Source organism: Dendropsophus ebraccatus, chromosome 4, assembly GCF_027789765.1.
Source record: "Dendropsophus ebraccatus isolate aDenEbr1 chromosome 4, aDenEbr1.pat, whole genome shotgun sequence".
In the NCBI taxonomy this organism is placed as follows: Eukaryota; Metazoa; Chordata; class Amphibia; order Anura; family Hylidae; genus Dendropsophus; species Dendropsophus ebraccatus.
In genome coordinates, this window is record NC_091457.1 from 166,315,771 (window position 1) to 166,334,376 (window position 18,606).

Sequence of the window (18,606 nt, forward strand, 5' to 3'; positions counted from 1 at the left end):
ATGGTATATGGGGTACAGAGAGTATACAGAAGCCCACTATGGTACATGGGGTACAGAGAGTATACAGAAGCCCACTATGGTATATGGGATACAGAGAGTATACAGAAGCCCACTATGGTATATGGGGTACAGAGAGTATACAGAAGCCCACTATGGTATATGGGATACATAGAGTATACAGAAGCCCACTATGGTATATGGGATACATAGAGTATACAGAAGCCCACTATGGTATATGGGGTACAGAGAGTATACAGAAGCTCACTATGGTATATGGGGTACAGAGAGTATACAGAAGCCCACTATGGTATATGGGGTACAGAGAGTATACAGAAGCCCACTATGGTATACGGGGTACAGAGAGTATACAGAAGCCCACTATGGTATACGGGGTACAGAGAGTATACAGAAGCCCACTATGGTATATGGGGTACAGAGAGTATACAGAAGCCCACTATGGTATATAGGATACAGAGAGTATACAGAAGCCCACTATGGTATACGGGGTACAGAGAGTATACAGAAGCCCACTATGGTATATGGGGTACTGACAGGTGACAGGTCAGGCCGCAGAGAGCAGGGACATATAGGAGGAACATATAGGGGGCGGGGGGGGGGGGGGGGGGTCTGCCGATCAGACCAATGACTGGATGGGTGAGATACATTGTATATAACATTAAGGTTATCCCATATCTATAGGAAAAAACAAGCTGATGAGTGGGGGGTCCAACCACTGGGACCCCAGGTTATTCCGTATCTATAGTGGGCTCCGTTCTGAAGAGAACTCGATGCTGATGAGAATAGTCAGAAGGATTTTCTTGCAGGAAGCAAAATGTGCAATTTGCAAGTCAATTCTTGGGCTTCCAAATACCAAACACTGCGCATGATCATCGGAGGGTAAGGATTATGGGCCCGGTCACAGCTGCGACCCCTGCGACTGCTATAGCTGCAGCACCGATGGACTGAAGGGTCCCACATCTATCTGTGACCACTATATAATCTGACTACTGCAACCTGCACAATGGAGTCACAAAACGCCAACGCAGTAATGCAGCTGGATTGTTCCATGTGTTTCTGATGCAGTAATGCAGCTGCATTGTTCCGTGTTTCTGACGCAGTAATGCAGCTGGATTGTTCCATGTGGTTCTGACTCAGTAATGCAGCTGGATTGTTCCATGGGTTTCTGATGCAGTAATGCAGCTGGATTGTTCCATGGGTTTCTGATGCAGTAATGCAGCTGCATTGTTCCATGTCTTTCTGACGCAGTAATGCAGCTGGATTGTTCTGTGTTCTCTGATGCAGTAATGCAGCTGGATTGTTCTGTGTTCTCTGATGCAGTAATGCAGCCACATTGTTCCATGTGTTTATGATGCAGTAATGCAGCTAGATTGTTTCATGTTGTTCTGATGCAGTAATGCAGCTGCATTGTTCCATGTGTTTCTGATGCAGTAATGCAGCTGGATTGTTCCATGTGGTTCTGACTCAGTAATGCAGCTGGATTGTTCCATGTGTTTCTGATGCAGTAATGCAGCTGGATTGTTCTGTGTTGTTCTGACTCAGTAATGCAGCTGGATTGTTCCATGGGTTTCTGATGCAGTAATGCAGCTGGATTGTTCCATGTCTTTCTGACGCAGTAATGCAGCTGGATTGTTCTGTGTTCTCTGATGCAGTAATGCAGCTGGATTGTTCTGTGTTCTCTGATGCAGTAATGCAGCTGGATTGTTCTGTGTTCTCTGATGCAGTAATGCAGCTGGATTGTTCTGTGTTCTCTGATGCAGTAGTATAGCTGGATTATTCCATGGTTTTCTAAGGCAGCTGGACTGCACCATGTTTTTCTGATGCAGTAATGCAGCTGGGTTGTGCCATGGTTCTCTGATGCAGTAATGCAGCTGGATTGTTCAGTGTGTTTCTGATGTAGAAATGCAGCTGGATTGCTCATTGTGTTTCTGATGCAGTAACGCAGCTAGATTGTTCCATGTGTTTCTGATGCAGTAATGCAGCTGGGTTGTGCCATGGTTCTCTGATGCAGTAATGCAGCTGGATTGTTCAGTGTGTTTCTGATGTAGAAATGCAGCTGGATTGCTCATTGTGTTTCTGATGCAGTAACGCAGCTAGATTGTTCCATGTGTTTCTGATGCAGTAATGCAGCTGGATTGTGCCATGTGGTTCTGATGCAGTAATGCAGCTGGATTGTTCCATGTGGTTCTGATGCAGTAAATCATTGCAAATCTAAAGATATGGATGATTCGATGGAGCAGTCTCTGCCAGAAATCCACTCTGGATCTAAACTGAAAACGTAGCAAGCCAAAGTAAATCAGCTGAAGGCGCAATAATACTCTGCCAAGTTCCTAAACGGCATCAGAAACAAGCGCGCTGTGTCCGTCCCCCGCCGCCCCACACACAGCGCTGTCCCGGCAGAATGACAAAAGTAAACTTTACCCCCTCGTCCTGAACCCCTACAGGCCACCCATTCCCTCCGCTCCCTCCATTGTCTTCTCTCTGGTCACTGCTCTCTACTACAATTCCTCTTTGTCATCTTTCCTTTCACTTAGCCATTGTCTGCTCCGTCCCAGCTGACGGCCACATAATGCACCCGCCGCTCTACACGGTGCCAGTAATGCTGATTTATACATCACACATCTGCCGGCCTGCGGAGCTGCACAACTGACAGCTAGGATGTTATTAGGGGATGTTCACACTGAGGAACAGGCGAGGAATGAAAGAGGAAAACGTTTCTGCTGGAAATTCCCTCTTCTCTGGCAGAACAGGCGCAGAATGCGAGCGGAAAGCCGAAATCTAAAGCCCCAATGACTTCTATGGGATTTCTCTAGTGGAATCCATTGACATATCACATCTACTTAAGCAGATTCCAGTAAGCACGCGCAGGCTGGTCGGTCCTTGAGGCGCACACCAGCAGCCGGTCTCCGTACAGGTGGTTATTGCACATGTGACAATGACCGACCAGCCTGCTTGTCCTTACTTGTACAGTATATGCCGAAGTAGATGTGGCCGTGGGAGGAGGCAGCGGGCCAAACCTTGAAGAGACCTAGATGTTGTATGGAGATTTAGGCTGCATTCACATGTTCCGTGAAATTGTCCGAGATTGCGGATCCGCCACCATGGACAATTTTAGGGGCCATCACATCTTATGAGTCTATTCAGACAATTCGTCCTGTGATACACACTAAATCCGTGGCGGGAAAAAATAGGAGATAACGCAGACCTGATCACGCCATGGATTATCCAATAGAAGTCTATGGGATTCGTGTTTTTCACGGACGTCTCGGATGTAGATACGGATGCAACAGGATGCCATGTGTGAATGAGGCCTTAGGTTGAGGCTAATTGTTTCTCCTTCATAATGGAAGAACAGTCTCTACTGCTGGTGAGTCCCCATCCATACCTCCCCAACCAGCCAGCAACCTGCCGTGTACGGATGAGAGGCAAGGACCCCACAACAGCCGTCTACAGATGGGGGGGCTCTACCTTGTAGAGGAGACTCTGCTTTGGTAACCTGAGCGTTCTTCTTCCCAGTTGAGGACGGTGGATTTCCATCCTTCACATCAGGACAGAAGATGAAGGCTCCAGGACTGCGGCATATGGTAAAGAGTTGGTAATTGTCGTTTTGTGCACTTTCACAAATGTTCACTTGGCAAAGACACAATAAGACTATTAGAGGCTGAGACACTCGCAGATGGTTCCTATACCATATGTACATCTACTTAGAGGCGGTATGGTCCATATGGCCGGGAATACATTACATTGCAGAGGGAAGGTATAAGCCACGTAATATTACAGAGGCTGCGGCATATACACATAACATCACATAAAGAGACATTATATACCACATAAATCATGTACACACCGAGCCTCCCACCAGGGCAGACGCAGATGTCAGAGGGGCGCGCTCCGCTAACTACTTCATGTTACATGTATGAGACCTTATGATTGGAAACAGATGTCGAGCACGGAAGGTTTCTCTCATCTGTGACTCAATGTGAAAATACAGCTTCTAGGAAGCGAAACATTTCCCCCGCACTACTAGCTCCACCAGAGAGATCCCCGTCCATGGTTAATAAAGAGGAGACGAGAAATCTGCCGCTTCCCAATATCCTGGGGGTTAGGCTAGACAAGAGATTCTGACCGGGCTCCCGTCCCGAGGACCACACTGGGTTATGTGTGATGGTGTCAATCAGTAACTACAGCCGGAGGGCTCCCATACACAATGTGGCCACGTAACATCATGTAGTGCACAAATAATTACTGCCCTTTACCTGTACGTGCACTGAGGAGGCCGCGGCAGAGCGATTTCCACAGATCACCGACTGGAGTGTGAGCGCTGCTCCTGATCATAGGGGCCACTCCATACAGGAGCAATAACAGACTGGTACACAGTGGCAGCCATGGTTCCCGGATTACAGAGCCAAAGACTCTACCACTATCCCAAACCAAACCAGAAAAAGTGTGGCCCATGGCTAAACCAACCACAATGAAGAGTGCCCCTTAACAGAGCTGCACCTATACCCTATAACAGCCAAAGCTGCTAAAGACTTATTCACACACATTGGGCTTTTCACACAACCCATAGTTTACGAGTAAGCAATCCAATCCAATCCCTAGTACGGACCCAGATTTTTCTACAGACTCGCCAATTAAAGTCTATGGGATTTCCCAAAAAAATACAGATCCCCCAAGAAATGTTACAGGCTGAGAGCAATCACTTAACCGTTTTAGGGGTTTGGGCATCTTTTTTTGAACCACTTCAACTTTATTAACAAGCATTGCACATTGTTGTTTGGGAACCACAAAAAAACACGGATTACGGATGAACTTCATACTGGTTTTTTTAGCAGATTGGGGACGTAACAGCGGTCACAATGTACGGAACAGAAACACTGAACAGGTGAATGAGGCCTATGGGTGGAGGGCGCACCAGAAACGCGTCGGCTTCTGTGAGGGGATTTGCTGGTGTTATGAATTCTATATCCTGTTTCCTACTATCCCCAGAGCTCTTATATTCTACATGTTCCTGAGACAGCGTCAGGCCCCGTTTACACTGCGCCTCCTGAGGTATCCGGTGACAACCCACAAAGAACGGGACGCCAACGTATACTGTGATGGACAGCAGCAGGTCCAATTCATTTCAGTGGCCTAAATGGAGTCACCCAGTGTTCGGGCAGCATTCTACTGCTATATGAAAATTTAACGGATTCTGTAGTGCAGTCTGATGCACTACGGAGACTAATGGAGTCACAAAGGCAACTTGGGGGCCGTGCTGCTCTCCGCCACAGTATATGTCGGCATCTCAATCTTGGCAGTGCCACTGTGATATTACTGAGAGGGTCTGGACTCCAGTTACTATATCCCACAGACATGTGATAAGTTGTGATCAGTCAGGGTCTGGGTGTTCATACTCTCTGCCAATCAGCAGATAGAGCCGGGAGAAGCACTGGGCTGAACGTTTCCCTAGCTTACTGCGCTTCTCCTCTTGCTGCAGGAGTCGGACTCTATAATAAGTCTATGGTGCCCATCATGCAGAGAGACAGAAGAGGCTGCGAGCTGAGGAGGGAAGCGTTAATTCGAGAGCTTCTCTCTGCTGTATCTGACCATTGGTGGGGGTCTGAAGACCTTGACCCTGAACAGACTGAAAATAAATAAACCTTAACTTTCAGGTTCAGATCCTCTTCGTAAAAAGGGTTTTTAGAAAAGAGAAGAGGAACAAGGTGTATGAGGATGTGCGGCCTCTGTGCTTTATTTATCATGGTGTCCAAACCTGTGGGTATAGAACGGCCTCATATTCTCTGCACAAGGAGGTGAATGTTGTAAATATGAGGCCTGGAAATGAGGAGTGAAGAATGGAGACCTCCTCCCGTACAATCCCACCGAGCCAATCCAAGACTGGACCCCACTCCTACCCCGCCCCCCGCACAGGAGCCCTCTCCTACCCCGCCCCCCCCCCACACAGGAGCCCACTCCTACCCCTCCCCCCGCACAGGAGCCCACTCCTACCCCGCCCCCCCGCACAGGAGCCCACTCCTACCCCGCCCCCCGCACAGGAGCCCACTCCTACCCCGACCCCCGCACAGGAGCTCACTCCTACCCCGACCCCCGCACAGGAGCCCACTCCTACCCCGACCCCCGCACAGGAGCCCACTCCTACCCCGCCCCCCACACAGGAGCCCACTTCTACCCCGCACAGGAGCCCACTCCTACCCCGACCCCGCACAGGAGCCCACTCCTACCCCGCCCCCCGCACAGGAGCCCACTCCTACCCCGCCCCCCGCACAGGAGCCCACTCCTACCCCGTCTCCCACACAGGAGCCCACTCCTACCCCGCCCCCCGCACAGGAGCCCACTCCTACCCCGTCTCCCACACAGGAGCCCACACCTACCCCATCTCCCGCACAGGACCCCACTCCTACCGCTTCCCCGCAAAGGAGCCCCCACCTAACCCGTCAGCCACACAGGAGCCCACACCTACCCCCCCCCCCCCCCCTGCACAGGAGCCCACACCTAACCTGTCCGCCACACAGAAGCCCAGACCTACCCCATCCCCCACACAGGGGCCCACTCTTACCCCTTCCTATCCGAGACAAAATCCAAGGCAGGTCTCCACTCTTACCGTACCCCCGCACAGGACCCCACACAAGCCCACTCCCTGGTCTCTGAGTCATCATCAATGACACCGACCTCTTAACTGCGGCTGACTGCACAGGAATCCAATCAGACGCCATCAGCAAGAAGTTATATATTACATTGTTACTGACCGGAATTCTTCTTCATTTGTGTCAACTCCATAAAAGCCGCTTGTGCTGATTTATAAGAATGACCGCTAAGAAAAACAACGCTGTTCCTCCTCGCGATCGATCAGCCATTTTCCTTCATTTTTATCCTCAAGTAGAAAATCAGGCCGGCGATCTGGCTGGAAGGAATTTCATTGATAAAGAAGTAAAGTGAACGAGAGCGCCAGCGTTTCCATCAATACGCGGTGGCATAAGGGCGGCTATCGGATTGTTCCCCAGAGAGAGGCCACAATGGGGGAACCACGTAACAGTATGGATCGCTGTGTGCGCCATTGTCTACGTACCGCCAGAGCCGAGACGAAGCTTTATTACAGGTGTTTAAGGGAAAAGTGGACAAGAAAAGGGGAAAATGTCTGACCAGAGGACGGAAGCTGTGCAGCTGCTCATACACATTAGATGTGGCCGACGCCATCATTTGGGGTTAATTTGAGATACGGCTATTGGATACACGTTCCTTGAGTATATTTAATTAACGAAACATGCTGAAAACCGTGTGAAGATACGGCGTGTATTCCCATCAGAGACACACACAAAAAAACTGTTGCCCATAGCAACCACTCACAGCTCCCATAGCAACCAATCACAAGTCAGCTTTCAGTTCTCACATTGCCCTGGTAAAATGAAAGCTAAGCTGTGATTGGTTGCTATGGATCAATAATCTAGGCCGCTGTGTGAATCTAAAGGTCAGGTTACAATTTCTTAAAGGGTTAATGAGTATCACATACATACGTGTAAAGAAAGCAAATGTGAGGCATTTTAGCAAAAATAACTTACTTCCCTGTAATGTCCTCATCCCCCATGGATCCAATCACTTCCTGTGACCCTGCTGTTGCCATGCAACAGTGCAGACACTTTCCCACAATCCTCCATGCTGGCATGTGCAGTGGAGACCAACTCCCAATACTAATGGGACAGATAGGGAGACTGGACTGCGCATGTTTGACCCACATTAATGGATGCCTCATGGTGTGTCGTAACCATGGGCAACAGGGTAAATAGTGCGCCGTAACTATAGACAAAGCCGGCATACAGAGGATTATCAAGTCTAGATACAGGACATCCTCAGACATACTTGTACAACTGAAATAGGTTTCATTTCCCATAATGCATCAGTGCAGACTCATGTGGGACATTCCCCTTTAAACTGCCCTGGTTCTGATGGTTCTGACTGGTTTTGATGGTGCTGACTGGTTGCTATGGAACAACTAAAGCTCTAAAGCGGTGATTGGTAACTATAGGCAACACAGCTTTTCTTTCGACAGCTTTGAGAAGATGAGGTCCAAGATGGAAGCCCCTGACAATGCCTTAGGCCGCTGTTTTCTAATTATATAGTATATCTGATAGCAGCGTCTTCAGGAAACGTCCCCTTCTGTCTGGGCTTTTGCCGCCATGTTTATCAGCTTTTTCTTGTCTGTAAAGCGCGGCGGCCAGATGTTGCTGGAAGTCGATATGGAAACACGTTATAAAGCTTGCTTTATGTCTGGTATTTTTATTCCTATACAGAGCTTTATCTTTATATATAAATGTGTCGAGCTCTGGGCCGGCGTTCCCTCTCTTTCAAGCAGTTTGCAGTGTTTTTCCTCCTATAGAGCACTGTAAATGCGCGCTGGGCTTTTTGTGTGTGTTTTGTGTTGTTCTAGCCTAGGTTGTTTTGTTCGTTTTTTTTAAAATACAAGGAGAATACAATGAGAAAAAAATAAATAAAATAAAAAGATTGAAATCATTGCAAAAAACTTACCAGAGACTTGCTTATGGCTTAAAGAGGAAGTACCATCAGGTACACTTAAAATTACACATGAATCGAACGGCGCTGGCACGGGGAAGTCGGTGCAGCGGTCATTTTTTTGAACCGCTTCATGGAGGGCAAGGGGGTTTCCTCCCACTGGGGGCGGGCTGGAGGGCAGGTGTCATGGAGGGCAGGGGGGTTTCCTCCCACTGGGGGCGGGCTGGCCCACCTCCAGTGCTTCACCCCCGAACCGGTAACCATGAATAGAGTGGCGCCGTACGCGGGGGAACAGGCCGCGGTTCAAAAAAAGGACCCTGGCACCGGCTTCCCTGTGCCGGCACCATCCGATTCACGTGTAATTTTAAAGAGAGTGTACCTGATGGTACATCCTTTTTAAAGGGACTGGAAACACTTTACAAATACATAATGGAGCAGACGTAAACTAAACTCAGACTGCAGTAGTCATATCGAGGGAGATTTATTAAAGGGTATGCCAGGGTGAAGGTGACGATTTCGGTCTTCTCCCTGGCATATGCCAACCGTAGCTGCTGGTCATCTAGAGAGCGTTAAGGTGGTATGAGGCGTGGCAAGGCAAGAAGGAGGTGTGGCCTCCTCCTGCGCCTACTTTATCAAGGTTTAAGCAGGTGTAAATGATGATAAATCTGGCATGGGAGGAGGCCACGCCTCCTCTGCAACTTGTCACACCTCCTCCTCACCATGCCACACCTCCTCCCACCTTGTCACACCACCTCCTCGCCATGCCACGCCTCCTCCGCACCTTGTCACACCTCCTCCTCGCCACGCCTCCTCTGCAACTTGTCACACCTCCTAATCGCCATTCCACACCTCCTCACCGCCATGTCACACCTCCTCCTCGCCATGCCACGCCTCCTCCCCACCTTGTCACACCACCTCACCGCCATGTCACACCTCCTCCTCCTCGCCATGCCACACCTCCTCCCCGCCTTGTCACACCTTCTCGCCATGCCATCTCACACCTCCTCTTCGCCATGCCACACCTTCTCCCCACCTCGTCACACCTCCTCCTCGCCATGCCACACCTCCTCCTCGCCATGCCACACCTCCTCCCCGCCATGCCACACCTCCTCCTCGCCATGCCACACCTCCTCCTCGCCATGCCACACCTCCTCCTCGCCATGCCACGCCTCCTCACCGCCATGTCACACCTCCTCCTCGCCATGCCATGCCTCCTCCCCACCTTGTCACACCTCCTCCTCGCCATGCCACGCCTCCTCACGCCATGTCACACCTCCTCCCCGCCGTGCCACGCCTCCTCCCCAACTTGTCACAACTCCTCCTCCCCACCTTGTCACACCTCCTTCTCGCCATGCCTCCTCACCGCCATGTCACACCTCCTCCTCGTCATGCCACCCAGGGCCGCTTCTGCCATGAGGCGGAATGAGTATTCCGCCTCAGGCGGCAGATTGTGCGCCCTTTCAGGGGGCGGCAAGATTTCCCCCGCCGCTGTCATTATAGCTAAGTTTAACTTGGCTAAAATGACAGCCGCAGCCACGGCCTCACCACTCGTCGCGCGGCTCGCGCCGCCTACGCTCACCGGCGTCCCTGCATCTGACGTCACCCAGCCTTCTTCCTGATTGGTTGGGTGCGTACATGCGTGCGTGCGCCACGGCCGTCCGCCGCGGCGCTACGCACTGAGGTCACGTCACCTGTCCAGGAAGTAGGAGTGCAGTTCCGGTCTTCATCTGAGGAAGAGCGGTTTCCCTGTGCTGTGGTAAGTTCCTGGGGTGGTAGGGGGGTTGGATGGGTGGCGGGCGGCTTGCGGAGGTGCGGGTTGCGGCGGTGGGGGGACCTGTTAGTTTTTTTTTCCGGGTTGGCAGTCTATTTTCATTATTAGGGAGTCTCTGCATTCAGGGGTCAGGGCCTCTGCAGAGACCTCCTCATAATGACAACAGACTTAATGCAGCCAGGGTCTTTGTTTGCAGATCATTCACTTTTTTTTTTTTTTACAGGTAGAGACAGGACTACTTCGGAAAAAAGATTTTTACATTTTTGATTTAATAAAAGGGTCAATGAGGGGTCTCGGGGGAGTTTTATTTCAATAAAGAACCTTTTAAAATTGGTGTTTTTTTTCTTACCTATTTTTGGCTTGGTAGTGGAAGCCATCTAATAGATGGCATCCATTATTAAGCCTGGCTTAGTGTTAGCCCGTAGAAGGGCTAATACAAACTCCCCACGCTTATTACCGCGGTACCCACCACCACCAGGGGTACCGGGAAGAGCCAGATACCGTCAGGCCTGGAGCACCAGAAAATGGCGCTCCTGGACTGGGCGGCAGCAGGCTGGCGTTATTAGGCTGGCAGTGGCCAAAATAAATGGCCCCTGCCATCCTGGTAGCGTCAGGCTGCTGTTGCTTGGTTTTGTATCTGGCTGGTTATGGAAAATGAGGGGGACCCCACACATTTTTTTTAATTTATTTATTTATTTAATAAACTAATGCATGGGCCCCCTTATTTTCTATAACCAGTCAGATACAGAACCAAGCAACAGTAGCCTGACACTATCATGGTGACAATGGCCAAAATAAATGGCCCCTGCCACCCTGGTAGCGTCAGGTTGCTGCTGCTTGATTTTCTATCTGGCTGGTTATGGAAAATGAGGGGGACCCTATGTATTTTTTTTATTTATTTAATAAACTAATGCATGCTTTCGCCCCTTCATTTTCCATAACCAGCCAGATACAGAACCAGCCAACAGCATCCTGACACTATCAGGGTAGCAGTGTCCAAAAATAAATGGCCCCTGCCCTCCTGTCAGGCTGCTGCAGCTTGGCTGTATCTGGCTGGTTATGGAAAATGAGGGGGACCCGACGCATTTTATTTATTTAATAAACTAATGGATGGGGTCTCCCCTATTTTCCATAACCAGACAGATACAAAACCAAGCAGCAGCAGCCTGACAGAGAGACAAGCACCATTTATTTTGGTCATTGCCAGCTTGATAACGCCAGCCTGTTGCTGCCTAGTCCTGGATCATCATTTTCTGGCGTTCCAGGCCAGACAGTATCTGATTCTTCCCAGTACCCCTGGTGACAGTAGGTACCGGGGTAATAAGCATGGGGGTTAGTGTCAGCACTTATAATAGCTAACACAAAGCCCTAGCTTACTAATGGATGCCATCTATTAGGCGGCTTCCACTACTAAGCCAAAAATAAGTAAGATAAACAATTTAACAAAGCTCTTTATTGAAATAAAATACCCCAAGAGCCCTCGTTGACCCTATTATTAAAAGTAAGAATCTTCTATATGAAGTAGTCCAGAATGAAAGTTTAAAAAAATATAAACAAAATAAAATGATACTTACCTGCCCTTGGACCACCTTTTTCAGTCCCTAAGGGTCCATATATACAGAAAGATTATCTGCCAAAGATTTGAAGCCAAAGCCAGAAACAGACTATAAACAGAGATCAGGTCATAAAGGAAAGACTGAGATTTTTCCTCTTTTCAAATCCATTCCTGGCTTTGGCTTCAAATCTTTGGCAGATAATCTGTCAGATAATCTTTCTGTGTAAATGGACAAATGTGACGATTTGCAACACCAGTAGATTTTGGCAGACAATCCAGGTTGTGTGTCAAAATCTGGTGCCACCTTCTGCTCTTTGCTTGAGGCATTCAGCAGAAGTACAGCAAACCTCATAGAGCTGTGCCCTGTAGCCAGTGCAACGAATTCACACCTGGTGAATATAACCATGTACCACATGGTTGTATTCACTGCTGTGGTATATATCAATGCATACAATATATTCATCACTGGTATATATGAATGCATTTGTTGCTGTTATATATGTGTGCTTGTGGTATATTCACTGCTGGTATATATGTATCTGTGTGGTGTACACTGCTGTATATGGTTATGCATTTTGTATATTCACTGCCGGTATATGGTTATGCATTAGGTATAATTATTGCTAGTATATTGTTATGCATTTCGTATATCATTGCCGATATGTATGGATGCTTTTGTATATTCACTGCTAGTATATAGTTATATGCATACATTTGGTATATTCACTGCTGTTATTTATGTATCTGTACAGAATACACTACTGGTATATGGTAATGCATTGGGAATACTCACTGATAGTATATACGAACGTGTGCAGAGGTATATTCATAGCTGGTGTATATGTATCTGTGCGGTATATTCACTGCTGTGGTGTGGTTATGCATATGGTATATTTACTGCTAATATATATATATATATATATATATATATATATATATATATATATATACAGTGGTACCTTGGTTTAAGAGTAACTTGGTTTAAGAGCGTTTTGGTGTAAAAGCTCACAGTTTTTCAAAATAGTAACTTGGTGTAAGAGCATTGCTTTGGTGTAAGAGCTCCCTGTACTGGGTGGGAGGGGGAGAGGGGGAGGGGCATGGTCTGCATAGCGGGGTCTACAGCCCTGTACTCTGACCCAGGAAGCCTGGGCGTGTGTGTTGGGGGGGGGGGGGGGGGGCGCCATTTTAATTTTCGCCTCAGGCAGCAGAAAAGCTAGAATCGGCCCTGATGCCACCTCACCGCCTTGTCCCACCTCCTCCTCCTCGCCATGCCATGCCACCTCACCGCTTTGTCACACCTCCTCCTCCTCGCCATGCCATGCTTTCTCACCGCCTTGCCCATCAGGTGGGCTATATGGCTGGTGTATGGCAGGGAAAAAGGATGTATCTGCCCCTAGCATACACCAGGGGCGCATAGTTTTTTATGGCATATATCTGATGTTCAAAAAACCTGATTGTGTGACTGGAAATGGTTATTTTCCCAGTCAGTCCCATGTAAGACCCGCAGTAACACACAAGTCCCCGGTGTAATCCCCGCGCTATTATTCCTTTCGATACTTGAGCGCCATATAATGTTCACGCCGTGTGAGCGCTACCTGCTTATCAGGAGGAAAGGCTTAATTTATTCTGGAATTACAAAGTGAAAAGGCAAATTACGGCCATAAATCAGGAGGATGAGCGATTCTGACAGTAATCATTTCCTGTATTACAACATATTCATTGTTTCCCATCGGCCAGAACAGGCAATAAACTATCAGCGCCGTGTATCACGGTCGCACTTTTCTGAGCAGAGATTTTTTTTTCTCTCTTAAACCTCTGCAATTACCCATAAGTCATCAGCATTCTCCTCCATAATTTCATACATCTTTACTGTATCCCAGCAATCATCACTAATATATCCTGTGTGTGTCTGTGTAATGCGCCATAGAGAGGGGCCATAGGGGCAAGGAAGAGTATATAACCTGTGTGTCCAAGTAATGTGCCATAGAGAGGGGCCATAGGGGCAGGGAAGAGTATAGAACCTGTGTGTAATGTGCCATAGAGAGGGGCCATAGGGGCAAGGAAGAGTATATAACCTGTGTGTCCATGTAATGTGCCATAGAGAGGGGCCATAGGGGCAAGGAAGAGTATAGAACTTATGTGTGTCCATGTAATGTGCCATAGAGAGGGGCCATAGGGGCAGGGAAGAGTATATAACCTGTGTGTCCAAGTAATGTGCCATAGAGAGGGGCCATAGGGGCAGGGAAGAGTATATAACCTGTGTGTCCATGTAATGTGCCATAGAGAGGGGCCATAGGGGCAAGGAAGAGTATATAACCTGTGTGTAATGCGCCATAGAGAGGGGCCATAGGGGCAAGGAAGAGTGTATAACCTGTGTGTCCAAGTAATGTGCCATAGAGAGGGGCCATAGGGGCAGGGAAGAGTATATAACCTGTGTGTAATGTGCCATAGAGAGGGGCCATAGGGGCAGGGAAGAGTATAGAACTTATGTGTGTCCATGTAATGTGCCATAGAGAGGGGCCATAGGGGCAGGGAAGAGTATAGAACTTATGTGTGTCCATGTAATGTGCCATAGAGAGGGGCCATAGGGGCAGGGAAGAGTATAGAACCTATGTGTAATGCGCCATAGAGAGGGGCCATAGGGGCAAGGAAGAGTGTATAACCTGTGTGTAATGTGCCATAGAGAGGGACCATAGGGGAGAGAAGAGTATATAACCTGTGTGTCCATGTAATGTGCCATAGAGAGGGGCCATAGGGGCAGGGAAGAGTATAGAACCCGTGTGTCCATGTAATGTGCCATAGAGAGGGGCCATAGGGGCAGGGAAGAGTGTATAACCTGTGTGTCCATGTAATGTGCCATAGAGAGGGGCCATAGGGGCAGGGAAGAGTGTATAACCCGTGTGTCCATGTAATGTGCCATAGAGAGGGGCCATAGGGGCAGGGAAGAGTGTATAACCTGTGTGTCCATGTAATGTGCCATAGAGAGGGGCCATAGGGGCAGGGAAGAGTATAGAACCTGTGTGTAATGTGCCATAGAGAGGGGCCATAGGGGCAAGGAAGAGTGTATAACCTGTGTGTAATGTGCCATAGAGAGGGGCCATAGGGGCAGGGAAGAGTGTATAACCTGTGTGTCCATGTAATGTGCCATAGAGAGGGGCCATGGGGCAAGGAAGAGTGTATAACCTGTGCGTCCATACGGAGAGGATAGCCCGTGACAGTAGAATTAATGGCTGCCGCTTACTTTAGTGATTGGAACAATTTCTGCCCTTTTGCATCTAAGAACAAATTGTTCCAGAAACCTCCAGAGCCGCAGAAATAGCAGGAAACACAACTACGAGGATGTAAGGGAAAATAAATGATCAAAAATGACTATAATTATCTTATAATTGATTCACAGACGGCGCGGAATGGATTGTGACATCTCACATCTTTGGCGCTGCCTTTTTGTGCGTTGTGATAATTCTTTATACATGACGAATATGTGAGAAGAAGACGACTTAAAGGGGAACTCCACATTGGACAACCCCTTCCTATTATAAGGGTCCCTTGACAATAAAATGGCCATCGTGTCCCCAGTGATCAGCTGTAATCTAGTAGGAATCCTGGAATTAAGTGTTTACTTGCAGCGCCACCACAGGGGAAGTAAGGCATTACACAATGTGCATTTACATCCATGGGTTGTCTGTGTAATGCATGGACAGTATGGGTCCTCCAGGGAGAGAGACACTCTTCACACCTGCTCACAGTTAAGAGATCAGGATCCTGAGCAGAACACATCCCCTAACATGAGGCTAGAGGAAAAGTAAATTTCAGGTGAAATACCCCTTTAAGACTTTCCCCCAAATCTGGGCCAGTCCTCGCTTATCTAAAGTCTTGATTAATCCAGGTCTGTATGGGAGGTCTATAGGGGCAACAAAAATAAAAATTTGAGTACACTTGGCAATGAGAATACCAGCCATGATTTACTGATCCTGCTCACAGACAGACTGGGGCTGCTGACAGCTGATTGGGGCAAATAGGAGGGCGAAAAGTTTTTTCTAGTAATAGAGGATCAGGCCGATTTGGCAAATTATCGCTTCATGTAATAAAGACATTGATCATCTGAACAAATGATCATCAGCTGATCGTTGTCTTTTAACATGTTTACAAAATCATCTTTAAAAAAACAGCCGATGCTAGAGTAAAGAAAAATATTTAAGATCATACCTACCTGTCCAGGCTCCCCCAAAGTCCTGCTGCCTTGTTCCTGTGAAACAGTCTCTGTAGTGACTGGTCGCAGCATTGCCCCATCTCAGCTAGTGATTGGCTGAGCGGCCCATCACTTTGGGGACGGGATAAAAAGGTCCCTGAGGCGGGGCTGGGTGATCGGGGGACACAGGAACAAGGCCTGAGGATAGAGGGAAGCCTAAACAGGTAAGTACACTTTATTATTTTACACCAAAGCAAGGGCTGCAAGGATACCACTAATGATATATATATATATATATATATATATATATATATATATATATATTATGCACACATACACAGCTCTTGCTGCACAATTAAAGGGCTCAGTAAGCGTGTGCCGATCTTACAGTGTTATATGGCTTTGACACTGTCAGCCCTAAAGGATTAGTAGCAGAATGTGGAGGAATTCATTTCCAGGAGCAGCAAAAGGCTATGTTCACACTGAGGAACAGGGGAGGAATTTCAAGCGGAATCAGCTCTTAAATATACATGTATTTAAATATGTACAGAGTAATGTCCTATTGTGTTTAATGGGATTTCCACTCTGTTGCTCACACGGCGGAATTTACACACGGAATGTTCCACCACTTTCCGCCCAAAGAACTGACATGTTATGGTGGAAATCCCATAAAAGCCAATGGGGCTTTGAATATCCGCTTTCCGCTCGAATTCTGCATCTATTCCGCCAGAGCTGGAGAAGAGGAAATTTCAAGCAGAAACCTTTCCTCAGTGTGAACATCCCCTAATGCAGCGTTCTAAGACTAGACGCTCCAGGATGGCGGATTCGTTTCCGTACATGAAATTGTTTCACCTCCTTCCTATTAATGAGATAACAAAAACAGAGATTCTTCTGTGGTCTCCATTACTGATAAGTGTATGACAAGTAAAGGAACAAGGAAACTCTATGCTCCATTACCGCCTGCCCCCTCGCCCCCCTTTACTTCAGCTGAGTCTGCGCCTTAGAGACCTTGCTGCTTCCGTCATCATCATGTGACTGTGTCCGTATGGGCTCCAGTCCTATACAACCTCCAGGGGGCACAACAGAGCAGCTCACATAGGCCCATGGACTTTCATGATGCAACCCACCCTATGTGCTGGGACAGGTTGGGTCAGTAGTAAATTGAAGGCGGCCATCTTAAATAATTTATGTATTATCCCTTACACAAAACCAACTGGGAGAAAAGCCCTTCAAGTGCTGAGAGGCCTGACCTCATCTGTATACAGCACAGGGAATAATACAGACCCCTACACTCACAGACTCCCCTCCAGCCAGGCCTCTTAAAGGGGATTTCATCAAATGCAAAACAAGCGACTATAGAAAAAGCAAATCCCACTGCAATAAGCAGAAGAATTGTGTGTAACAGAAGAACAAAGGGGTCAAATCCAAAAATCCATGAACATCCCCTTAAAGTGCATTAGAAGCAACAAATAATGTGGCCGTGAATAATACGGCATCAACGGATCGGTACCTGGGACCCGACTTTATTATCTTTATACAGTTTTTACATTGTAGCGTTCGGCCTTTGTTTCTGCGCTGTATGTTGTGCCACCGGTGGTCATTTTATGGCATCAGGAAGAGCAGCCATATTGTTCATCACCTCGGAATTAGTTTCCCAGTATGCCATCACTTTACTATAGCCGACAAGCTGACACTTTACCATCGGTCTCTGAGAAACCAATTCAGAGGTGTCAGCCGCCATCCAGCCGCTGCCGATACCTTTTTAGGTTTTACAATTTACGGCTTTAGGGTTACCATATCTTTTATAAAGCTACAAAATCAATATTTTAGAGGGGTAAGGCCGTGTTCACACACTGGACTGTGGCCAAACCCAGGAGGGGAACTGACATAAAACAGAATTTTTAATTTTTTTTTATTTACAGAATTGTTGTTTTATTTTCTAAAATTTTCATTTTTCTATCTATATTACAAAATAATCCTGATATCTTGCAGTTCTCATTCTCACCACTGGGGCTAAAACGAAGCTGAGACTTCCTGTAGTGTCTGTGATGATAAGGAGGAGGCTGCTGTAAAGTAATCTATTCAGCATTGCAGCGTCAGGTGACACCAGTACAGAAGCCAACAGGTGAAGCCCCCCCCCATGGAATGACCTCTACAAAGGTCACAGAATATGCTCAGTGACATTTCCTATTCATGTCAATAGGACAGTAGGTGCATACAGACAGGAATCTGTGTGTGATCGCGGTTAATAAAGATCAAATAAAAAATATAACGCTTTTCTTACCTGAAAAAAAAAACGATCATAAAGTCTTTGTATTCTCAAACTCCAGCTGTTGTCTATTAGATGATGCTAATACTTCATATTACTCTTCATACATTTACCCCAAACCCTGCCAATAAAATAAAACCACATAGAACAATAAAGCAATATAAACCCCCCCCCCCCCCCCCCCTTCGTGGTGTCGCGGAGGTCACAGCCGCTTACAGTGCTGAGAGGAGAACAAGTAACCACTTCCTAATCGCAGACATCAAAGCGGCAATGCGGCTGCGGTTTCCCAGGACGCG

At 47.7% G+C, this 18,606-nt stretch overlaps 1 protein-coding gene across 3 annotated transcripts in view; it reads right to left on the bottom strand.

Moving 5' to 3' along the window:
- DIPK1A (divergent protein kinase domain 1A) overlaps positions 1–18,606 on the bottom strand; it is a 102,416-nt gene that overhangs the window by 68,077 nt on the left and 15,733 nt on the right. The window contains exon 1 of one of the 3 annotated variants that reach the window (XM_069967691.1): positions 7,578–7,596. The exons of 1 other annotated variant lie outside the window; for it this stretch is intronic. The gene's annotated coding sequence lies outside the window, so the exon portion shown is untranslated. Of the gene's footprint in view, positions 1–7,161; positions 7,256–7,577; positions 7,597–18,606 lie in introns of those variants that run through there. One more of the 3 variants, XM_069967689.1, reaches the window with a different exon arrangement.